The sequence below is a fragment of the Plectropomus leopardus genome, chromosome 18 (genome assembly GCF_026936395.1).
Source record: "Plectropomus leopardus strain MGB_pleo_1.0 chromosome 18, ASM2693639v1, whole genome shotgun sequence".
Classification (NCBI taxonomy): domain Eukaryota; kingdom Metazoa; phylum Chordata; class Actinopteri; order Perciformes; family Serranidae; genus Plectropomus; species Plectropomus leopardus.
Window position 1 is genome coordinate 12,734,220 of NC_142193.1, and position 22,307 is coordinate 12,756,526.

General features: G+C 41.8%; 1 long non-coding RNA gene across 1 annotated transcript in view; it reads left to right on the forward strand.

Annotated features, from left to right (window-relative positions):
- Positions 1–22,307, forward strand: part of LOC148186445 (uncharacterized) — a 185,568-nt gene that overhangs the window by 117,596 nt on the left and 45,665 nt on the right. Inside the window, exons 6-10 of the long non-coding RNA XR_015779608.1 lie at positions 5,723–5,793; positions 5,903–6,062; positions 7,420–7,617; positions 9,049–9,193; positions 15,014–15,270. This is a non-coding gene — a long non-coding RNA (uncharacterized LOC148186445). The remainder of the gene's footprint in view (positions 1–5,722; positions 5,794–5,902; positions 6,063–7,419; positions 7,618–9,048; positions 9,194–15,013; positions 15,271–22,307) is intronic.

Consider the following 22,307-nt stretch of genomic DNA (forward strand, 5'->3'; position numbering starts at 1 on the left):
GCACATCCATGTGAGTGTAATCTGCCAACTGGGGAAAAAAGTGCTCATGTCAGCCTCACAGAGGCAACGGTAGAAACAGCAGAGGCGGATTTGCACTGATATCTCTGGCTTTGAATCACAAAACTGAAGCCAATACAGCTGGTAGCTCAACACCACACAATCCAATGATGTGCTGTTCAAGGTCAAAAAGCTCTAAATTATTGGTTAAAATATTCGGCCTGTTAAAATAATGTCTGAAAAAGTAACTCTCTGGAGCTGCTTTTACTTAGTAGGTTTGAAATAGATTTCAGAACGGTGCACAGTGGCTCAGTGGTTAGTACCGCTCACCTCGCAGTAAGAGGGCTCTTGAGCCGTTCTTTCTGGAGTTTGCATGATCTCCCCATTTGAGCATGGGTTTTCTCCAGATTCTGCAGCTTCCTCCCACAGTTCAAAAACTTGTTGGTTAGATGCATCAGTGAAATTGCCTGAAGGTGTGAGTGTGAGCGTGGATGGTCATCTGTCTCTGTAGCCCTTTTTACATTGTGTGTTCAAGTTAAGAATTTTGCAGTGTTATTCTGCCTTGCCATTTTATATAAAAGGTGCAAAGTAAGGTGGCGGTGGAGGTAGTGACAGCGCAGAATTGACATCTGTGTAAAAGGGACAGCCAGCAGGATGGGACCGTGGATGAGATGGCTGTTACATTTTACGACGTGTTAAGTGTGCAACCCACTGCCGTAAGATTTAAAAGACAGTTTGCAGCAATTAGCAGCTAACTCAAAAAAACAGCAATCAAAATGTCTGCAAATCTGGGGACAGTGAATACTAGAAACTCCTTACCCTACGAGCAAAGGACTAGATCAGCTGCCATATGACAGGGACAGTAAATAACAGTTATTGTCGTGATGCCATTGTGATTGTTTCGGAAAGCGCTTTGCCAATGCATGTGTCATATGTCTCATTAGAGGCCGATGCTGTTGTGTTAGATGTCATGCCCATCACGTCTATTTTGTTTCCGAACGACTGGCATGTTGTCTAAAATCTTACTCTGGAGCAGCATGATGCCGTCATTTTTTGGTTCTGTGTAAAAATGCAAAGGTAGTGTAAAGTAGGGACTTCGTGGCAGTCCTGTCACGCAATCTCCATGTAAAAAGGGCTTATGTGTGAGCCTTGTGATAGTCTGGTGGCTTGTCCAGGGTGTATCCGATCTCTCGCTCAGTGTCACCAGGGTCACCTGCTCCAGCACCCCCACGACCCTCAAGGGGTAAGCACTTACAGAACATGGATGGATAGAAAAAATATATATTAATTTTGAATGCTTTAAATGTATAGTTGTTGGTCTTTTCTTCAGCTTTTGAAGTCATGACGTGAACATATTTTTGACTAAATGGGCCATCGTGCCTTCAAGGACTGAGAGTCTGCAGTTTTTTTCCCGTTCATCAGTTCCACCTCTCTGTTTAAACTTGTGCTAATCAGTAAAATCAGATGGTGCAGTCATCGGTTGGAATAAAAATCTGCAGATTCTTGGCTTTCCACGTCACACTGTTGCCTATTCCTGGCTCAGGCAGGACTGTTTTGTGCCTGAGCTGGACCGAGCTCTTGTGACGGATTGAGATGGATCAATGAGCAGGATGCCTGACTATTTGTCACCACTACACTTGACATATCACCAGTTATTTTGCTGCATTTCTCTCTCTTCATCATCATTAAACTTCAGTTGCAAACTGATGGCATCACCAGTTGGTTGTCTAATTTATCACTGAGCAGAGTCTGTGAGACATACCCAAATAACTGGCACACCAGGTGTGCCTGCAATGCATATTTGCCTGTTTTGTTTTATTCCTCATAACAGGCATTGCGTTTGCCTATATGGGGGAGCACACAAGCCCTAAATTGGTTTTGGGGTTTGTTTAGGGGGCCATTGTTTGTTCTGCACACCTGTCGGCTGTAACTGCCAGTGAGATCACTACGCCCCAAATCTCTAAATCTCTGAACCACAGAGATCAATGCACACCAGAGAGGACAAACAGAGCGATAGCGATGAGAGAAAGATGAGAAAGATGGGGAGACAAGCAATAGCAAGGCAGAAGGTGGGCAAGAGGTGCAACATGGAGAGAGAGTTAACTGCCGTGACAGCTGAGCTTTATATCAGTGGAGCTGGTTTGTTTTGCTTGATTTGTTGGAGCATATAGGGAGGGAATCCATGAGTGTCAGTGACAGTCGTGGTAACACGTAATTTAATGGAAGTGACATCTTATGAAATCATGAATTAGTGCATGTGGTAGAGACAGATTTTCAAAATCTGAGCTGCATTCCTTTTGATGTCTTATAGATTTTTTAAAACAGTCAGGGGGTCACACGAGTGGTGCAGAGTTACAGTTCCTGTCCACCGCAGCGGTTTGATTCCCAGTTGTGGCACCTCAGGCGTGATGCGTTCCAGTAAACACATTTGGCATTGTTGGTAGGTGGGAAACCAGACAAGGGTTCTCAACATTTTCTTTGCGCTGGTTGGCTGTGGTACTGCTCGATGGGGAGATGAACTGTGGTGATAGTGTGACACACCCATGTGTTCAGGAATTAGGCAGTACAAAATAAAATTAAAAATAGCAGAAAATGTTTGAAATACATGAATAAGTTGTCCTCGTATGGTATTAACTTTTGTGGAAATTATTTTGATAACTGATCCCATTTCAGTGCTGTAAACAGATTTTTGGCCAAAGGCTGCGAATATTGACATATCATCACCCTTTAAGTTGATCTGGTTAAGCAAACAGTTGCTTATTTACACATCTAAGAGTCACTGAACAACATTAGCATTTTTTTGGAGTCATGTCTCTGGCAACCTGATTGATGTAAGCCCAATATTCACACTCCTTTTAGCTTTGTTTTTGGTCTCCACCAACTCCTGAGAAAGTATTTTGCTATTTAGCTACTAAATGTCCTGCTGTGTTCAACAGGAAGTTGCAAACTATTTCTGTCTGCTGTTTGGCCCTGAACAGCTGGTGTATTATTTAGTGAGCTTAAAAATATCAAAACACTACATAGAGCTGAGGGGACTTGCAGAGATTTTAATTTCCTGTGGGTTTGTTACTATGATCAACCTATTTACATAAGTAGTGATGTCACCTGTTTATCAGCCCATTAAATGGTCATTATTGGTTGTATTTATTGTAATGCTTCAGACAGGTGCACCTGCGCCATATTCTGCAGAGTGAAACAATCACAGCTTTAGGCACAGAAACTATGTGGTTAGGATTAGGAACAGATCAGTGTTTTGCTTAAAAGAATTACAGTTGTTAGATAATAATAAAGGTACATAATTTCGACGTTGACTTTTAGTCTCACATGGCTCCCTGGGAGCGAGTGTTTTTTGACTCATCCATCCACCCTGACCTCCTCATGAGGACTTTGTCTCTCTTTGTACTATGTCAACTGACCATTGCTTCCATCATAGTTACTACAGCTACAAGAAATCGCCACCTAACAATAAAAAATAAAAGGTTGAATATGGCCAAAGTAGCTTAAATCTATGCTCCCAATGATTAGTGAAAACAGCCATTAAGTGGGCTGATGACATTCAGACTGAGTGGTCATTTGATCTATTGTTAATGTAAAAGTATTGATTGTACAGGAGCTACTGTAAAGTACATCCGTACCTTAAGTCTTAGTCTAGTAAATATTCTTCTCACATATATGTTATCTTGTGATTTGAGAAAAACAATTAAAAAGGTTTAATTCTCAATCCCACAGAACATGATCACATTTCCATTTACAACATACCCTCTGCCTCAAAACAGACTCCACCACTGACGATCGCTTCTTTCTTCCCACCTCTCACTCAGTCTGAAATAATAGAAAAATCATAGTTTGCACAGGAAGAAGACTTCTTTGCTTGCTCTCAATCCAGTATTAATTGTTTCTTCACTTAAAATTAACCATTAACCTAAACTCCTTATATGTCAGCCTCTAAAATTCATCTGTACACATCTTGGATTACACTGATGACACAAAATATCTGATTATCTGATGATGTTAAAACGTTATTGTAGCATATCAAAAATAATGATGAAGCTAATCCTTCAAAATAAGACATGTTTTACTGTAAAACAAGGGATTTTTTTTAGGAATTTACTTTACTAATTAATTTAACTAATTTACTTTACTCATATTAAAGAAGATATTAGAAAGGTTTGATACAGCTCAGCTGATCAGACTGTGATGAATGAAAGCTTTTGAAATACAATAAGCGAGCGGAAGCGAGGACAAGGCAAGAACAGGAAACCACAACCTCAGTAGCACTGTGTCCAGGCATCTGCCACATCCAAACACAACTCAAAAGCTTTTAATCACTTTGTTGTTCTCCCTGGTTACAAAGAGATGGGAAGGCAGAACAAATGTGTTTCCAAGTGTTTCAAAAGTACACAAGGGAAAACCACAAAACATGGAAGAGTAGAAAAAAAGACTTTCAAGGATTTGATTTTTTTTTTTTCGAAGAGAAAAGTTTAACAGGTCAAAGAAACAAAACAACATCACAAACACACAAGCAAACACAGTATATGCCTCATCTCTAGTTGAGTTTGTGTCTCTGATTGCTTCCCTTGTGTTGCTCCTGGCCGAGGCTTATCAAAGAGCTCCTTTCATAAGTGCCAGGATCAAGCCACTGCTGTGACTGCTTGGCACCCACTGAGGTGGTTTGAGATGGGGAGGGGAGGAGGGGGAAGCAAAACAAAGAAGGCAAGGCAGAGGAAGTCAAAAATTGAAGATGGTGAGTGAAGGGGAGATGGCGCATTTGTGCATTTAAAGGAAAATGGGAAAGGAAAAAGGCTGAGTTCGGAGGGGAATTGCCCTCGGCTTCTGCAAAGTGTCTGTGGAATAGGGATGTGTGTGTATGTGTGTGTTATTGTTCATGACAGAGAGAGAACGGAGAGGAGGGCAATCTGTGAGTCTGGGGATGAGTTGTTTTATATATGTGCGGAGAAAATTAATATGTATTTGCTTTAAGCCTTCTCTGCCTCAGTGATTTCTTGCTGACGCGCTCTATAATGCACAGAATATCCAGGTGAATGCAGAAACAGTGAAGGACATGACTCCAGAGGAAACGAACAACACACACAGACACGCACACACACACACACACACACACACACGCACACACGCGCACACACACACACACACACACACACACACACAGAATACCCTGAGGCCATGTGTTCCTCCTCACTACAGCAGCCATGGTTCTATCAAGCCTGACGTCTGGCCTGTTTACTAAAGCATGTGACAGCGCTGCATTTTTACGAGACATAATAACTCTGACTTTGTCGACCAGAGCTCATCCACTTAAAGGTGAGTCAGCCTGGTGTTCCTTCACTCTCAGACGTTTGTGTTTGCACGGCAGACCCTGATACCAAAGCGATTACAACACGTTGTAAACACTTTGCACGTTATGTCACATGTGCAGTCATATCAGCCTTATTGCATGCACTTTTCGGTGCAATGAGCCGATTACAGTTGCATGCTCTGTATGAAATATTTATTAGCTGATTACACAGACATGCTATCAGTGTCTGCCAAGAGTGGGATACTGTATATCCAATTTGGTGAAGATGTTCAGGGTAGCTGAATTTTGTCACCCTTGAACATGGCTTGATCTTTTAGACTCTGTTTACACGTTGTCTTTTTCTCCCTTGACTGAGCAACAGAGCTCCGGGGAAATTGTTGTTTAACTCTTTGTCCTTTCAATCTGCAGGATGAAGAGAAGTGAGAAATCGCAGACTTGCTCTTTGACTGACCCACTGTGGGGCTGGCTAACATATCCAGGTATCCTAATGAATGTGTGTGTGTGATTCATGTGTGCGTTCCCTACGGTCTGCCTTGCCTGCGGCGAGCTGGTTGTGGCTTCACTCGGTCTTGACTCCTCTCCCTCCAGGCTCCCAAATGATGGGGTGACCTTTCCACCTCAGCCAGGACTGCAGCGTCACTCACAGCATGAAGTGAGAACTCATCTCCTCGCTAAACACTTTGCATTGCTCTTCACTCTGCCTTCCTCCTCCACTTGCATCTAATTTGAATCCTGCTTTACAAGAAAGGTCAGAATTCCATAGTCCTGGGATCCATCATATTTGCAATATTCATAGAACCACACACAACCATTACCATTTGTCATGTAGTGGTGTAAGTTATTCAGGAATCTCATTTTAGTCTCAGAGTACCTGTAAAGCTGTAGCCGGTAACTTTTATTGATAAAATAAGTTTTGTCATATTTGCTGAAACTGTCTGTATATGCACTCAGCACTAAATGAAATAGATAATCTCTGAGAAAAAAATCATATTTCTTTGCCTACTCGTTCACCTCATAGCATTTCTAATGGCCTTATTGCATGTGAATAAAAACAACCAATCAGAGTTGAGGAGTCTCTAACGCAGCTGTCAATCAAGTCAATCACTGATCGTAAGCTGCAGTCAAATGTCAAACTAGGCAGCACTGATTAAATATGAATCAAGATTCTGATACTGCACTGCCTATTTCTCTCCTTAAATGCTTTGAGAAAAACATTTTAGTATACTGTTTTGCAACATGAGAAAGGTGGTCCGACCAGTAGGCGATGCTCTGTACGTAGGCTTACTGTTTCCATCATTGTAGCAGGGTCATGTTTTCAGATACATATTTTAGTGTACAGTACTATACAACTATAAAATGAGAAAGTTTGTTACTTAGCTGCCTACCAGCTGGACCAGCTTTCTTATTAACAGCTAAACAGTACACTAAAATGTGCTTGAGGTGAGAAATAGGAAATGCAGTAACAGAATCTTGATTTATATTTGATCAGCACTACCTAGTAAGACAGTGTAACTGCATTTCACAATGTTATTGACATGACTGACAGCTGGGTAAAAGACTCGTCTGCTTTGAGTGGTTGTTTTCGGTGCAATGCGGTAGATTTCGTGTAAATACTGTTTGAAGCAGAAGGAAGAGGAAGTGGGACGTGATTTTTTTCAGAGTATCTGTCTCATTACTTCTTTTAGAATATAGTGACAGTTCAGCAAATGTGATAGCGTGTATGTGTAATGTGTAGCTTTAACTAATGTGTTCTTTGATTTTGGTTGTGAAAGTAAATTATTTAAATTACAGTGTGTGTGTAAAATTTCGTATACACAAAAGACATTAAATTGTCATTTAAGCCCCGACAGTGTGAAAACTATCTCTGTGCGAGTGTTTTTTGGAACTCCACACTTATCAGAGTTAATTGAACATTTAATGATCCCTCTGATAGGCTATGAATAAACAACCTGTTCAATAACCTTTCCTGAACAGACACAACACTGCAGTATTGAAACCTGAGTGATGTAAATTCATCTTTTCTTGCATGATAATTAATATAGATAAGTGATGATTTTTTTTGTGATCTCTCTCTCTGTGTATGCTCTCTGTTTTGTCTGACCCAGGGGAAGTCCCAGGGTGGTTCCTTCATACAGGAATCCAAGACAAGAGCCTGTCAAGACCTCAGCTGGAGTCCAGCGAAGGCTCTCTTTGGCCTCCTCTTGCTCCCAGCATGGCAGGGCTACAGCACGGAAACCACAGAGGAATATTCTGTCCTCAGGGGAAAGATCTTGCCTTTTGTGAAAGAGACAACTTCCCTAGAGGTGAGGTGAAGTGTGTTAGGGGTGAGGCGTTAAATCTCCATTGTTCTATGCAATGATTACAGTAAAAACAAACTTATATCTTGTGTTGAAGAAGGTGTGTGTAAGGTTTTTTGGGAAGTGCACTAGCAATACTGTGACAATTTAAATCTCAACAATGTGACCATAGTAAGATTCAGGGGACAGTTCACCTAAAATTTTAAAAAATATGTATTTTTTATCAGTCTTGATTGTTTTGGTGTAGGTGTGCCTGTTGGCTCAGTGGATAGAGCAGGCTCCCCATGTATAGAGGCTGTGTCCTCGCCACAGAGGTTGCGGGTTTGATTCTGGCCTTGGCCCTTTGCTGCATGCAGTTGTCTTGTTTACTGTCTTACTGGTAATTGGGCTGCATGAATCAATACCTGTTATCTTGTTTGTTTGTTTACTCCGCACAAAAAATTACATGTAAAAATCACAGTTCTCTTTTTTATTGAGGGTTATGTATTGAATCTTTTTTTGGCCAGCACCACAAGCCTTGCAGCCAGTGTCCTTTTTACATGTTTGTTTTTGTATGGACTAAATTAAGATACATGTAAATTATTATGCTTTGGGGATGCTGCTTTAAGGCCAGTTAGCTCCCTCCCCTTGTTTACAGTTTTTATACTAGGCTAAATTTGCCGGCTGATGGAGGTAGCTTCACAGTTGGCATACAGACATGTCAGTGCTGTCAATCTTCGGATCCGTGTTCTCAGCACTTGGCAAGAAAGCGATTTTTAGCATTTGTGCCATTATATGGAACTTTCCTTCTAAAAATGATTGCCAATATTGATTCAAACATCTTTCCCTCTAAACCAACGTACCACTTGATATGATGTAATAATGGAAACAATGCTGTTTTTATGATTTATTCAGATTTTATTTACTCATTTGATCACACTTTCATTTACATATTTATTGCTTTGTTTTGTCCTGCTATATTGCCCCTGTCCTTAAATAGCATTCTTAAGTGAAACACAGTAAACTCATAATTACTATAACTTATTCAGAATGATAAATGTATTGCCTTGTGTTGATATTAATATTAAAATCACTAAGTTATAAGGCAATAATTGCATCCCTCTTTTAGCTTCGCAGCAAGAAAATTGCACAAGTACACAAAAGGTCAAGGCTCTGTATACAGGAAACAGATGCATAATGAAATCACCACATATTTCACTGCGAGCCTGCAGGAGGAAATCAGGAGGTGTGTGTGTGTTGGTGCAGTGTGTGTGTGTGTGTTTCGGGGGGTAGAAGCAATAAAGCTGCTGGGAAAGCATCTTCTCATCAGCATGGAGGGATTAATACAGCAAAAGTAAATGTTGACTCAATCTACATATCTATCCAAAATAAACTAAAAATAAAGTGGATATGAATGCATATTCACAGCACTAAGACGTCATGTCAAACTCTCTATAGGCTGTACAGTGCGATGTCATGTGGAGTCATCCTCACCCCGCCATGCACCCTCTTGCTGCCAGGCACCCCATAGACCCTGTGACCTCCGACCTGCGACCCGTGCCAGCTACCCTTCCCACCCTGCAGGCATCATCTTCACGCAGCGGTAAGTATGATGCAATAACTATGTATTTATGTGTATGATGAAACATGATGAATCAAGTGCATGAACTCTGATGAATTTCCTGTCCCTTACACTCTCATGTCACACCGTGGGCCTGACTCCCAGCTTAGTTATATATCATATAGCCATCAGGGAGCAGAGAGTACAGTACAAAACATCATTAATATGAAAATCATTAATATGGATCTGGGAGCAGGGAGAGCACATCCTGAAATAATGAGAAACCCTTGATTAGTAATGCTGTATCCCCACATTTGGGCACACATTTATTATTAATCATTTATAAACAAGTGTGAGAAACACTGTGTTAATCACATTTACATTCAAAGATGCATACATTTTAATGCTTTTAATGCAGTCTTTGGACAGCTTTATCAGGAGTATTATGCTGGTCCGTGAGACGCAGCACCTTCTGCAGAGAAACCGCCGACCTTGACCTTGCATGCCTTTTTTATGATTCAGATTTTCTGCTCAATTTTTTTACCTTTAAGAAAAAAAAATGTTTTCATTTGGCCTGGCTGAGCATATTTTTCAGTGAAATCTTCCAAGATCCATGACTGAGCTGACCACCTGACAACACACCTGGATCCAAAAAACGTTCCAAATTTCTCCCATGAGAGAGAGAGACAGACAGTAACAGAGAAAGAGAGACAGGCAGAGTGCGAGGTGGAGTGCAAAGGGGAGCAACCCAAAAAGCAGTGGTACCCTCCCTCCCCTCTCCATACAGCATGGCAGTTAATTTAAATTCTGCAAGGAGACAACCCATAAATCACCTCCATTCTGACTAATGGCTTCTGCACTGAGGGAAAACTCTCGCCTCTCTACCTGGAGACATTCAGCACTGCAAAAAATATAGGCTACACTTGGTTTGTGTGTACCGAGTGTGTGTATATATACAGTATATATACTGTATATATGAGTGCTTCACTCAGACAGACAGATTTTGAAAGAGTCAGCAGCACGACTAACCCCTCTACGTGAGCAGCAGCTTTCACTGGAGGCAGAAATCCCCCTGTGTTGGTCCATAATTAGCCCCCATAACTGCAACTGTCTGACGTCAGAAGTGTGTGACACCAAACTAACCTTGGACTGGATTCCAAAAAATCACCCCGGGTTAGCGCACAAGCACAGCTCACCCAGATTTGTGAGTCATGTGAGGCATAAAAGCTTCTGTGTATTTGTTTTCTTATACTCAAAGTGGAAGGACCTCAGGGAGTTTACAAAGTTTTTTCTGATTATTTCACAGCAAATGTTTGCTTTGTGTGTGACTTTTTGCAGTAATATTCAAAACGTTCTTTTTTTAAAGAAAGTAAAGTAGTGGAATTATTTAAAGTCCAGCAGTGAGTAAAAATGGCCAACACTTGCTGATTATTTATTTGTTTTAGATATAAATCTTACAGACACAGTTAGGTTTTAAAACAACTTCATCATAATCTATCTAGAAGTCTAATTTTTCTCTCATTTACTTCCGTCATAACTCAGATTGTCGACGTCTGTATTTACCGCTTCACAGACTATGAACATCAGTATGAACAAAAAAATAACCCCAAAAAGTATATTTGGAATTTGTTGTGTTCATTGAAAAAATTATTGTTAAACCAGTTTCCATAGACTGTTTAAATAATGGATGTTGCTGCTATGACGTCACCCAAACGAGGGTTGGATCTGACTCACTGGAGCAATGGCTGGGTTATAAAAACTCTGTACAGCTGTCGTGAATGTTGAAATTAGCTACAGAGACCAAAAGTCTGCCACTTCTGTCATTTTTCAGCCTCAGAGGTTGCTGCTTGGTTGTCTCACAAGAGAGATTTCTGTATTTTTATTTTTCTATCCTTGGTGCTTTGAAGCAGGCAGGGCTCAGCTGACAAATGGTGAAGTCACACACTTCAGTGAACAAATCAGGATTTGACAGCATTGATGACAGCTTTAATTTTGTCAGCTACTCTAGATTTAGTCTTGGTCTTAGCTTTTGGGAAAAATTACATATTGTTTTTTTTTTTAAGTCATTTTTACCCTTCATAGTAGTAATCTAAGGGATTTATTTGATGACAGTTCAAAACATTTTAGTCCAGTTTTTTATGTGCATAGGTAACATTAGGACTTATCATTAAACAATGTATTAAGCTAACTTTGGTACCCCTTCAATTGTCTCTTCAGGTTGATCGTATTCTTCCCATATAATTTTTTTTCCTGACACAGTGTCTGTCTGGCTCCCGTTGCAATACCATGTGTTTTCTTATCTTTGAACTTGAAAATGTGTCCATGGATCTATTCTTTTTTTTCCCCAACCAAATCCTTTTTTGCATTGAAGCCATGTTGTTGTTATTAACTCGCTGTTGGTATGGGGCATCATCACCTGTATGGCTGGGAATCTGCACACATCCCTCAACCAATTCAACTAATGACATCATTAAATGTCGTGTTTAAATGTGTATTTTCATGTCCAGTAGCCCACCTCCAAAATTTTAGTCCTGTCCCGTCAAAGAAAGCAAACATACATTTTGTCATCGTTTTCATCAATATCTTATCTTTGAAGAACTTTTTCCGTCGCAGTTTTTGTTAACAAAATTAACACTGGTTAATAAATCATACTAAAAAAATTCTTTTAAACTTTAATTGTTGCTTATTTAGCCAAAATATACAATAGAGAAATACGTAAGATTTGAAGCATTTGCAGGAGCTTTAAGTGCAGGCATTTAACAAGTGGAGCATTAATGTTAATGGTGCATCAGACTGACACAACCAGACTACCCATTTTTCAAAAGTACAAGTGTACTGTGCAGAGTAGACCTATGGTTTTCAATGGCCCCCTTTGACCATATTTCTTTACACCGTAGTAAACTGGCACTGCTAAAAGTGCACAGAATTTGTTTGTAATGTAGCCATGGACGTGCAAACAAACGCCACTGCGTTTTTTGATGCTAAACACATGATGAATTCCAGGCAAGTTTTAGATTTATAAGAGGTGTGTTTATTCTGTTATCTCAAAGTGGATTTATGGACATTTATTCATGATGGACAGAGATAATTAAATCCTTGGAAGGACTAAGTCACGATGAATCTATAAATATGTATTACATGTCTGTGAGTTTGGATTGTGCCGAGTTATGACTCCAAGAGTGAGTGCAAATTTTGCAGATTGGGGTGGTGCACCTCATAGTTTGAAAACCTGAAACCTGTAGTAGACCAAGCATTTTTTGAGTGTATGCGGAGGCGTGTGTTTCACACAGTGATCTCCCCTAGTAATGTTGGGGGTATCCTGACTGCAGTAGACAGGGTGGGATGGGGACACTGTGTGACTCCTTGCTGAGGGCACCCGGTGGCTTGTTTGCTTTTTTAGTGGTTCACAGTTTCCTGTCAGCAACGCCCTTTGCTCTGGCATGAGACATGTTACCTCAGGGCCCTGTTTGCTTCTTCATTGCCCCCTCATGACCTGTCACTACTCATTTCAGTACAGTGGTATGATACGAAACATGCACCAAAGTCTTGCCAAATAAATTTGCCCTATAATCTGTCTACATGTCTCATGCACATAAATAGAAAACAATCTGGCCTTGTAGAAATACAGTGTGTCTGTGTGTGTGTGTGTGTGTGTGTGTGTGTGTGTGTGTGTGTGTGTGTGTGTGTGTGTGTGTGTGTGTGTGTTTGTGTGGTTAATTTATATTTATTAATAATTTAATATTAATTTATTAATTTAAATATACAAACTTTGGAATTTGATTGAATTTGATCTATTTATGACCTATGGCTTTCTTCCATTCATTGTTCAGTGATAACTTTCTTGTTAGAATAGAATTGAACTGAATTGAATTGAATTGAATTGAATCAAATTGAATACTGTACAAATGGACAACCAAATTTCAGTGCATCTCCTCTCAGTGGAAGGTAAAAAAAACAGACAAAAGTTAACAAAGTAGCATCAAATATTTACACAAAACAACAGTGATAAACAGTCAGTAATAAATAGTCAGTAAATGCACTTAGTCTTGAACTGCATTTTTCCAAATATTATAAACACAGTCATAGTGTTGTAACAAAGAGCAGCTGTGTTTGTAAAAAACACAGCAAATATCATATACAGACACACACACGCTATGTTGTTGGAACTATAGATCCATTGAAAGGCCAGAGAAAGATTAGAGAGTGTGCTTTCCGCACTGTAATCTGTCACACTCTGTAGGCATTTAGTCTATACACTCCAAATGAAATGGGGCTATCGCTTGTGCATTGACCTGGAGTAACCAGCTTCAGCCAGCATCGCTTTTTATTCCCACCCAGTAACACGGATGACCTCCAGCTGTGATTGGGGCCTCTGATCCCCCCTGTGGGTCATACATGTGTTTTAAAACTCAACGACACGCTTTCCTTCCTGCTCCTTCCCCTCTAGTCCATCCACCTCCTTCCTCCCCTCTCCACCCCAGCTTTAGAGGAGGTTTGAAGCTGTTGGGTGTGACTCAGATCACCCGTCTGAGGGAGAGTTCCAGTCCTCTGGACCACGAGAGTCACAGATTCCCCTCTCGCGTCCATGTCCAGCTGTGGAGGACAGATATGAGCCTTAAAGGCCCCACCCAATATCAGCCGTTCCCTCCAGCCTCAAACAGCTGGTCTATGTGGGACACCCAAATGACCGTAGCGGCCGCAGTGGCTCGCTGCAATGATCCTTTGCACTGCTCACCCGTCCCACTGACTAATAATGACTATGATCAATCATGTGTGAGACTTCACTGTGAGAATATCACACAAGTTAAGCTCTGAGGTATGAACCCCCATCAGCCAAGCAGGTGTTGAGTTTTTAAGCGAGAAGGGTCACTCGGACGGCACACCAGGCGAGGTCATTCTATACATGCAACCCTTAGCACCAAGATGTTTCTCATCATAAATCCCTTTTCCTTTTTCCTAACCTATATCCCATTGGACCCGAGTTTCCTCTCGTGAGTTTTCCCTCTCCTCTCTGAAGCCCCGGTCCTGTAATCCAATCTCATTAGCCCTGTGAATGGAAGGCTCTCTGTGTGAATCCATTAAGAAGGCTTCTCTGTGGCTCCCTCTCTGTAATCTCTCTAACCCTGTGGGATTAATCACCCACAGAGAACAGAAATCGATCCATTTAATCACTAAAAGATGTGACAAAAACGCTGTAACTGGGGGATATGGTGGAAAATTATTGGCCAATTGAAATTCATTGAAGAGAGAGTGAAGAGAAGGAGAGCGAGCGGGGAGTAAAACAGTACTCTGCAGCACCTTAATGAGGCAATCATTCCAGTTATTTGTGCTATGTATTTGTGCGTAGAATGGAGGCTTTTTATTTGTTCAGGAAGTTAGCAGTGTAGAAAGTAATACACTAAACAAATCAATGATTAAGAATTTAGAAGAAAAGCCCTGGCAATAAGTTTGACCAAGACAATCCTGTCATGTATTACAAACAGGCAAGGCTTTCTTGAGTGAGTACATCGTGTTTAGTGCCACTCACTTTGTGTATCTGCATGTTCAGCAGCGGTGTGTATTTGAGAAATGAGGCCCGGGTCCACTGAGGAGTGTTGTAACGTTTAAGGTTTGATGATGCCTCCATGAGCCAATAATGAGAAGGAATGAGGGTCGCCCGGCGACGTTAACCCACTAATAAAATCTGCCTCCCTTTAAAGGGTGTTAGAAAACCACAATTACCCCCCTGACATTTTTTTACTGCATGATTTATGAACTGAATATTGCATCTCCCTCTCTAACCCCTATTCTGGCTGCGGAGTAATAACGGGAAGTTAAGGGGCACTATTGATCGGCTAAAAAGTAGTCTTTGATTTGCCACAGACCTGCGGATGAATGGAGAGGAGAGGAAAGGAGAGAAGAAGAGAGGAGAGCTGAGCTATTGATGAGTTTTTCTCTCCCACGGCCCTCCACCATGCAGCCCCTGGCCGTCTGGACACCCGCCACGTGTGAACAAGCTTTCAGCTCACATCATCTTCTCCACTTCCACCTATAATTGGCCATATGTGTCACCAGCACCCTGCTGCTGCCGCCGCTGCTGCTGCTGGAGGGAAGGAAAGGGAGATCACAGCTTTGACAAGGTGATTGTTGGATGGCTGTTTCTTTGACATGTCAGGTGAGCCTTAACTTGACAAACACTTCTGAATTCCTCAGCCCTTCTACCACACAAATTAATGGTAACCTGATGTGTAATGACAGTCTGCCTGATTATAACTTTTTGCTCTGGCAGTAAAGTTGTTGTTAGGACATAGCAAAGAAAAAAACACTTAACTTTAAGCGCTTGTCCTTCACATGTAGTGCGGACATAATGAGATATTATTACTGTCTCGAGAGGATATTTCTAGTAGCTCTGCTGTGGACAGAAAATGTACAGTAGATCATCAGTAGGCCAACTACTGAATAAGCTGAATACATAATGCCCCAAAGCAGCCCATGGCATGTGGCATTCAATGAGCATTCATTAACCTTTACTGCTGCTGCAGCAGTTACCTGCATTAAATAAGGCAGTTAGGTAGAGTGTTCAGACAGGTTATCAGGTAAATATCACTGGGTAGAGAAACAAGCTCAAACAAACCCAAACACAAGTGAATTACATACAATATATGCAATCAAGTGATATTTGATTTCCTGAATTTTATTTTTGGTCTCTGGAATTCATTGGCAGTGAAATTGGCAGTGAATGTGTCAGTGACGCCAGAGAGGGAGAGGGGGGAAAAGGTCAGAGATTGGATAAGGGTTTGTCCCTCTTCCCTCGTCTAAATGGCAAATGTCACAGCAGCCAGCAGAGTGCGAGAGAAGGGTGAGCGGAGGGGCGGATAGAGTGAGCAGGGAGAGCAAAGGGGAGGCGGAGAGGGGACGAGAAGGTGGATAAGTGGGGAAGATGTGAAATTTCAACTGAGATGCTACTGGGCAGATGTTAAGTGGCGAGTTGTGATAGTGATCTCGCCAAGCAGAATAGCCGAACAGCGAGGCAGCTGGGGGTTTTGCCACGGGGGAGTTGGGAGGCAGAATAGATGCGAGCAATGACATGCTCATACAGCAGGTTTAATGTGCTTCCCCCAAGGAGGACCACTAGTGTCACTTTATCCAAACTGCATCATAAACAACTTTCAGGCTTTAGAGTTGTTTTTTTTTTTTTAGTGTCAACATCGATTTTCCATAATTATTTTTGGTACTGAAGTAAGATTAAGCGATTGTTATCAGAGGTATAGATTGTAAAGACACACTTTTTTTTTACACTTTTTCCTATTTATTTTTTTAATCAATATAATTATTAAAGGTATAATTAAAAACAATATAAAGACTGATACAAAACTAATCCTTCTTTTAAGTAACATATGGGCTACTTAAGGTTTATGGCAGTGTATTTATCCACAGAGATCATGCTCTCTGACTCGATTTTCAAGAAGGGTCCAGCAGTGGACATGGTCATTGCTCTGCTACTCCTTAGAACCCTCTCCCAACAATACTGTGCCGTCTGTCGTTTCTCAAAGCGTCTCTTCTTTGCCTTCTTTTCTCTCTATTGTTGTGTTAACTAACAGCTCTGTGGAGTGCATAGATATATTGTAAGAACAATGACATTGTGGCTATCTAAGGTTAGCTGAGATGCTAGCAGAGGTAGTTTTGGGGGATGCTTAAGATGCTTGAAGATGGTAAAGGCACGACCCACCCTACTCTGCCTTACTCTGTCTCTGATTGGCTTCCCTAACCCTCACCAATAGGTCAGTTGACCCACTGGAAGCTGTTTGGTGGTGTATTTTCTGCAGAGATGCTGCCCTCTGCATGGTTTTTCTTATTTTCTGTGTTCTGGAGGTTTATGGGTATGTGCCTCCACAGCACGCAGATGAGGCATGCATGCATCCAAGAAGCACAGTCCCGGAAAAAAAAGCAAAGCTACACGCCAGACGAGAATGAATCTCGGGTCTGCTTTTACCTTTACTTTTACTTTTGCTCGCATTTTCAAACAGTAACCGGCAACTCACAATAGCATAGCTTTAGACTTAAGTCTACAGTGCTAAAGTTTGCTGAAATGCTACGAGAGAAAAGTTGGGGGAGGGCTGTGAGGTTCGGTGGAGCCGACGCCAGATGTACTTGAGTTCTTATTTTCTCCCTCTTTTGCTATGTTCAGGAAATGCACGGGTTGTAACCTGTAACCAGTCAAAAACAGGCTTCAGGTGAGGTTGGTAATTCTTAAAAAGGTAGTGAACAGGTGGCAGACTATAAGCAGCACACATCAAGAGAAAGCTACAAAAATAACACAAATATACACAGATATAATGAGGTGACACACCAAGAGGACAACACTTGTTCCAAAGCAAACGTGAATCAGGGGTTGGCTTTCACTTTCGCTTGCACTGACAGAGAGGATGGGGATGAAGAGTTGGCCTATTTTCTGTTGGAACAGGTAGCTTGCTAAAGTATCAGCTTTTCTCACAGTGTTATAATAGCTTGCAGTGTATGTACAGGCAGTGTAGGGAGGAGGGGCCAAGTTTGTGTTTTCAAACAGTGAGCAGCAATTTCTCCATTGTACATCTCTAATAGATGTAGTTATGTGATTGGATAAGAGTTTGTGCAGATTACAACAAATGATGTTGTCCTCACTCCCTTTTACCTTGTCAGACAGATAATATCGCAAATAAAGAATTGTGATTTGCATAACCATTTAGGATAACAGTACCCATTTGAAAAGCAGTGACAAAATAACCCAGTTATTTTCTGCTATTTCAGTACTTCCACAAACATCTGGCAGCAATCTTAAATTCAGATTGCTTTAATTTTCAAAAGATTTAGAGAGAAAAAAGAAGCACACGACCATGGGGGCAAGAATACAGGTTCCACATGACAAACTTAAAAGAGCAGAACAAACAAACAGTCAGGTGGGGTGACTTCATGGTTTGACACTGTTTATTTGTGCCATCAATTGCCTGTAATCACAGTGCACAGAAAGTCCTGTTGGGATGATGAGGTGCTCTTTGTGCCACAGCAACACATGTCTCTTCATCCCACACATCAGTGTGTTATGAAGGATGTTGTGATGCCGTGTTTGTTGTGTCCCTTGCTGCTGCTAATCTCACGATTATCTAACAGCCTGGTGCCACGCGTCGTGACTACCACATAAGTTAACAATGTTAATGAGACATTTTGCAAGAGGATATTAAGATCATATCTTCATTCTCTGACAGGATGTCAATGGCACAGTGTGTGATGAGCTGGTGTGTTCAGTGTATAATTGTGGATGCTGGTATCTCAATAGCTTGCCTATTTGAAGAACATACCACGTACTTGTGACTGTGAAACCTCTGACTTTCAGTTCATGCACTCCCTTCTTATACTAGCTTTTGTGTAGTTTCTGTACACTCAGAAAATACAATGCTTCTGTGAATTTCTTGTAGAGTTTTAGTGGGATTAATTCTACATCAGGCAGCCTTTAATAACGGCAGACAGCCCAAGTCTGGGCCCAAGTCCATTTACCATTTAGTTTTAATGCATCCCAACATGTCCTAAATGTGTCTTGAGATCTGATTGTTCAGACCACATTCAGAGCTGGTCTGGGCCGCGTCTGGCCACCCAGATTTGCACTAGACTTTTTTTTCACTGCCAATATGGCCGGTAACATCCCAGACTTCCAGCTATGCAGAACAACTGATGGCCATATGTTATAAATAGTCCTATTATAGCCATTTAAACAGCAATAAAACACTTGAATAACTGGAAAATAACTGTTGAATAGAGTGACTAATCACAGGTTCTGTAGCAGAGGCAAAGGAGGAAAAGGACTCGGTGTGCAAACCGTCACCGCCACACTGGATGCCAAAGCACCCTGTTATGTTGTCACGCAGCCGCCAGCTAGCCTACTATTATTAAAGTCTATGGTTAGCAGTCGCCTGGCCCTTCGCGCCAGAAGCTCATTTCTCTGCACAGGACAGTTAACGATCCTGCTCCTATTTTTATAATCACATGCAGAGATCTGTATCTGTCTGCTTGTGTGTGTGCGTGTGTGTCTTTGTGTCGTCTCTTGTTTAGACACAGCTGACAAATACATTGATGGAATGGGGTACATATTTGGTAATTTATCACAATGAGATCATTCATGTCATATTTAATATATGCTTTATAAGGTTCACAATACTTTATCAGTTTATTTTCCTGCAAGATTCACTCGCAGAAGAAATAGCTCCAATGCTGAAACTATTGCTGCAGATCGCAAGCCGGCCACTCAGCTCAGGGCTAGCTTAGTGAAACACCGAGCCCACTATCCACTGTCTGTCTTGCCATACTTGAGTGAAGGATATCCTTGATCTGTTCTACCAGGAGACCTAATAGGGGTTTTCCTGAAGAACGTGATCCAAGAAGCCGCCAACTAACTGCATCAAGCACGCTAAGATCCCCAGCTGTGCATGTGTCTTGTTCTTCTTATTTTGGTCCTGGTTTTGGTTAATTTCTGGTAGACTAAGCAAGGGGAATGCATTTGTTCGGACTTTTCATACATAATTGATGTAGGTGTTCATTTGCATAAAGAGCTGGGAAGTGGGATGCTATCACAAGTGGTTACTCGAGACACATATGGGGACGCATTCTAATGCCGGGTGTTAACAGACTCAGAGATGATGATATTACCCACGGTACATGTTAATACCAGGTGTAAGAAGGCCTTTGTGACTCCGGCATCTTTAGATGCAGTACTTCCATTAAGGGGACAGTTTGTTCACCATATAGCTCTTGTTTCAGTTTGTCACCTCTGAGTTGAGAAAAAAACACAGCTCACTAAAATGTCTTCTGTAGATCAAATCTCAGAAGTCTCTGTTGGTGTTTGAGCAATCCCTGTATTCAGAGGCCAGCTTGTTCACATATTCATTAAATTGTTATCATAGAATACAGGCAACCTGTCCCCGAATAATCAATAGAAAGTAAGTAAACACCGAAGAGGGTTCAGTATGAATGTTTTTGTCTTGCATTGTGTGTTTCTCCCACATCGATGATGAGTCAGTGTCTGGTCTGCGAGGCTAGCTTCACCATGCAACCCTTGAACATGATGAATTAAGACTATTATCTTTCTTTTTCTGACATAAAGATGAACAATCTCGGGGAGTTACAGCTTTATTCTTTTAATGATGGACATAAACGTATGTTTTGTCCTTAAAAGGTGTACATATTTGCCTCTTTTTGTTGCCTCTCAGTTTCTCTGTGAGCAAACAGCACCTGAGAGTGTCCAGTAGCTTAAGGAGTGGAACGAGGCCGAGGCATCGGGGAGGCCGAATGAGGTGGCTTCGTCGCCTTCTAAAGGAATAGAAGAGGAGGGCACTGGCTCAGTGTCTGGCCTCATGACTTAGTGAAACACATGGGACCTCTCGAGACAGGCCACCATCTGGTGTCTGTCAATGAACTAGCTTGACACCACGAGAAACATGGAGGCTTTTACAATGTATGTCTGCCTCTCTTTCCGTCCTCCTGCGTCAGTGACTTGGACTCACAAAGACTGGCAACTGCCACCACCTCTCCTTCCTCTGCCACTCTCCAACCCCTCCCCCTCACTCCTCATCTCTCTCTATATATCTCAGTCTGGTCTGGAGATAGACGAGAATCTGCTGTGGGATTATGTACTGTGAGCTGCTAATAATGTTGAAGAGCCTCCTGGGCTCCCACTCCCGAAGCAACGGTGCAATAAAGCCAGGAGCTGAGAAATACATGGCTATTTAATGGAAACCGAAGCTTCTGAGCTGCTGTGCTATATTTACAGGTAGCCTCTCTGCCTCAGCTTTTTGCATCCTGCGCTTGTCTGCCGTGCCTGCCTGCCCGCCCGCCCGTCAGCCACCTTGGAGGAGACCTGGCATCTGCTGTTCCCTGTGACTCCCCTACAGCCTCCCACGCCACTGCCACACACTCTGTTTGCACAGGCAATAAAGCAAGAACTGGTGCAAGCGCAGTCATTCTGATTGCTGTTAAAAGTGACATTTGGTTATAAAGCACAAAACAGGTGACAAAGAAAGAGAATGATGGTGTTATTCAAAAAATGCGGAGAAAAGGAGAGGAATTGAATTCTCTCCTCATCACAGTTTGTTGTCTGTTGTGCTTAGTGCTCCTGCCCAGTTTCCAAACTATTCAAATCTTGCCATTTAGTTTGTACCATCTGTCTCACACCGAAGTCAGAATGGGTATGACACAACAGGGCCACTGTTTTGTTGTCTTGTTCTATTTATTCCCCGATAATGAGAAATCAGCAGAGGGACTGGCATGGTGCTTGCTGCCGCACATATTCACCCATGAAACTCTTCCTAGGCCATATGGCTTGTCTACAGGGGGGCTACTTGACTCTTCTGACTCTGTGGCACCAAAAGCACAGATCTTGATCTCTCTTCTTCAGAGAGTTGTCATGAATCCGCAGCATCATGCATCCTGGTTGAAACAGAATAACTTTTTTTGCAGTGACTCCACTGGAGACTTGTCTTCCAGAATGTGTTTTTACAGTAATTGACAGGTGGCTTGATTGTTGAAAAGCAGCAGCAGCAACAAAATTGTTGAGAAAAAGTCTTGGACAAGTGATGGCAGCCACGGGGACATGCTGTGGGATTTAAGCTGTCATAATTGTCCTTCCTCTTTGTGGGACACTTTGTCCATATGCGGTAATCCTGACTTTAGCCTCGTGTGTGTTCAGCGTGTCACGTCTCCAAAAGAGAAGACAGCACCGTGTGACTAATTACACACTCTTGGATTGTTTGAAGGGGTGCAGATTGAGGATGGCATGCATGCAATGTTTAATTCAACATCCCGGCATGAAGACTTTTAAATCTAGTGTCGGCCCGGCTCTGCAGCAGCAGGCTCTGGCACAGACAAGACTTACTTGTAATCCCCAGTGTCGCAAACAACAATGCACGCTCTCTCCCACAGTGCAGTACAGTAGTTTGAAAGTGTTGAACATGAAGTAATGCACACTCCAGTATACTGTAGCAAAGACACATTTCATTTAATTAAAAATTCAACAAACAAATGTCGATAACACAGTTAGCAGTGCAGCAGCAGTGAAATCAGCCCAGTTCAGTCACGCATCTCTCTGATTGAGCTTGAGTGTTTTTGTTCAGGAGGAAAAGTCTTCAGAACAGGCAAGGGTGACAAGGGTTAG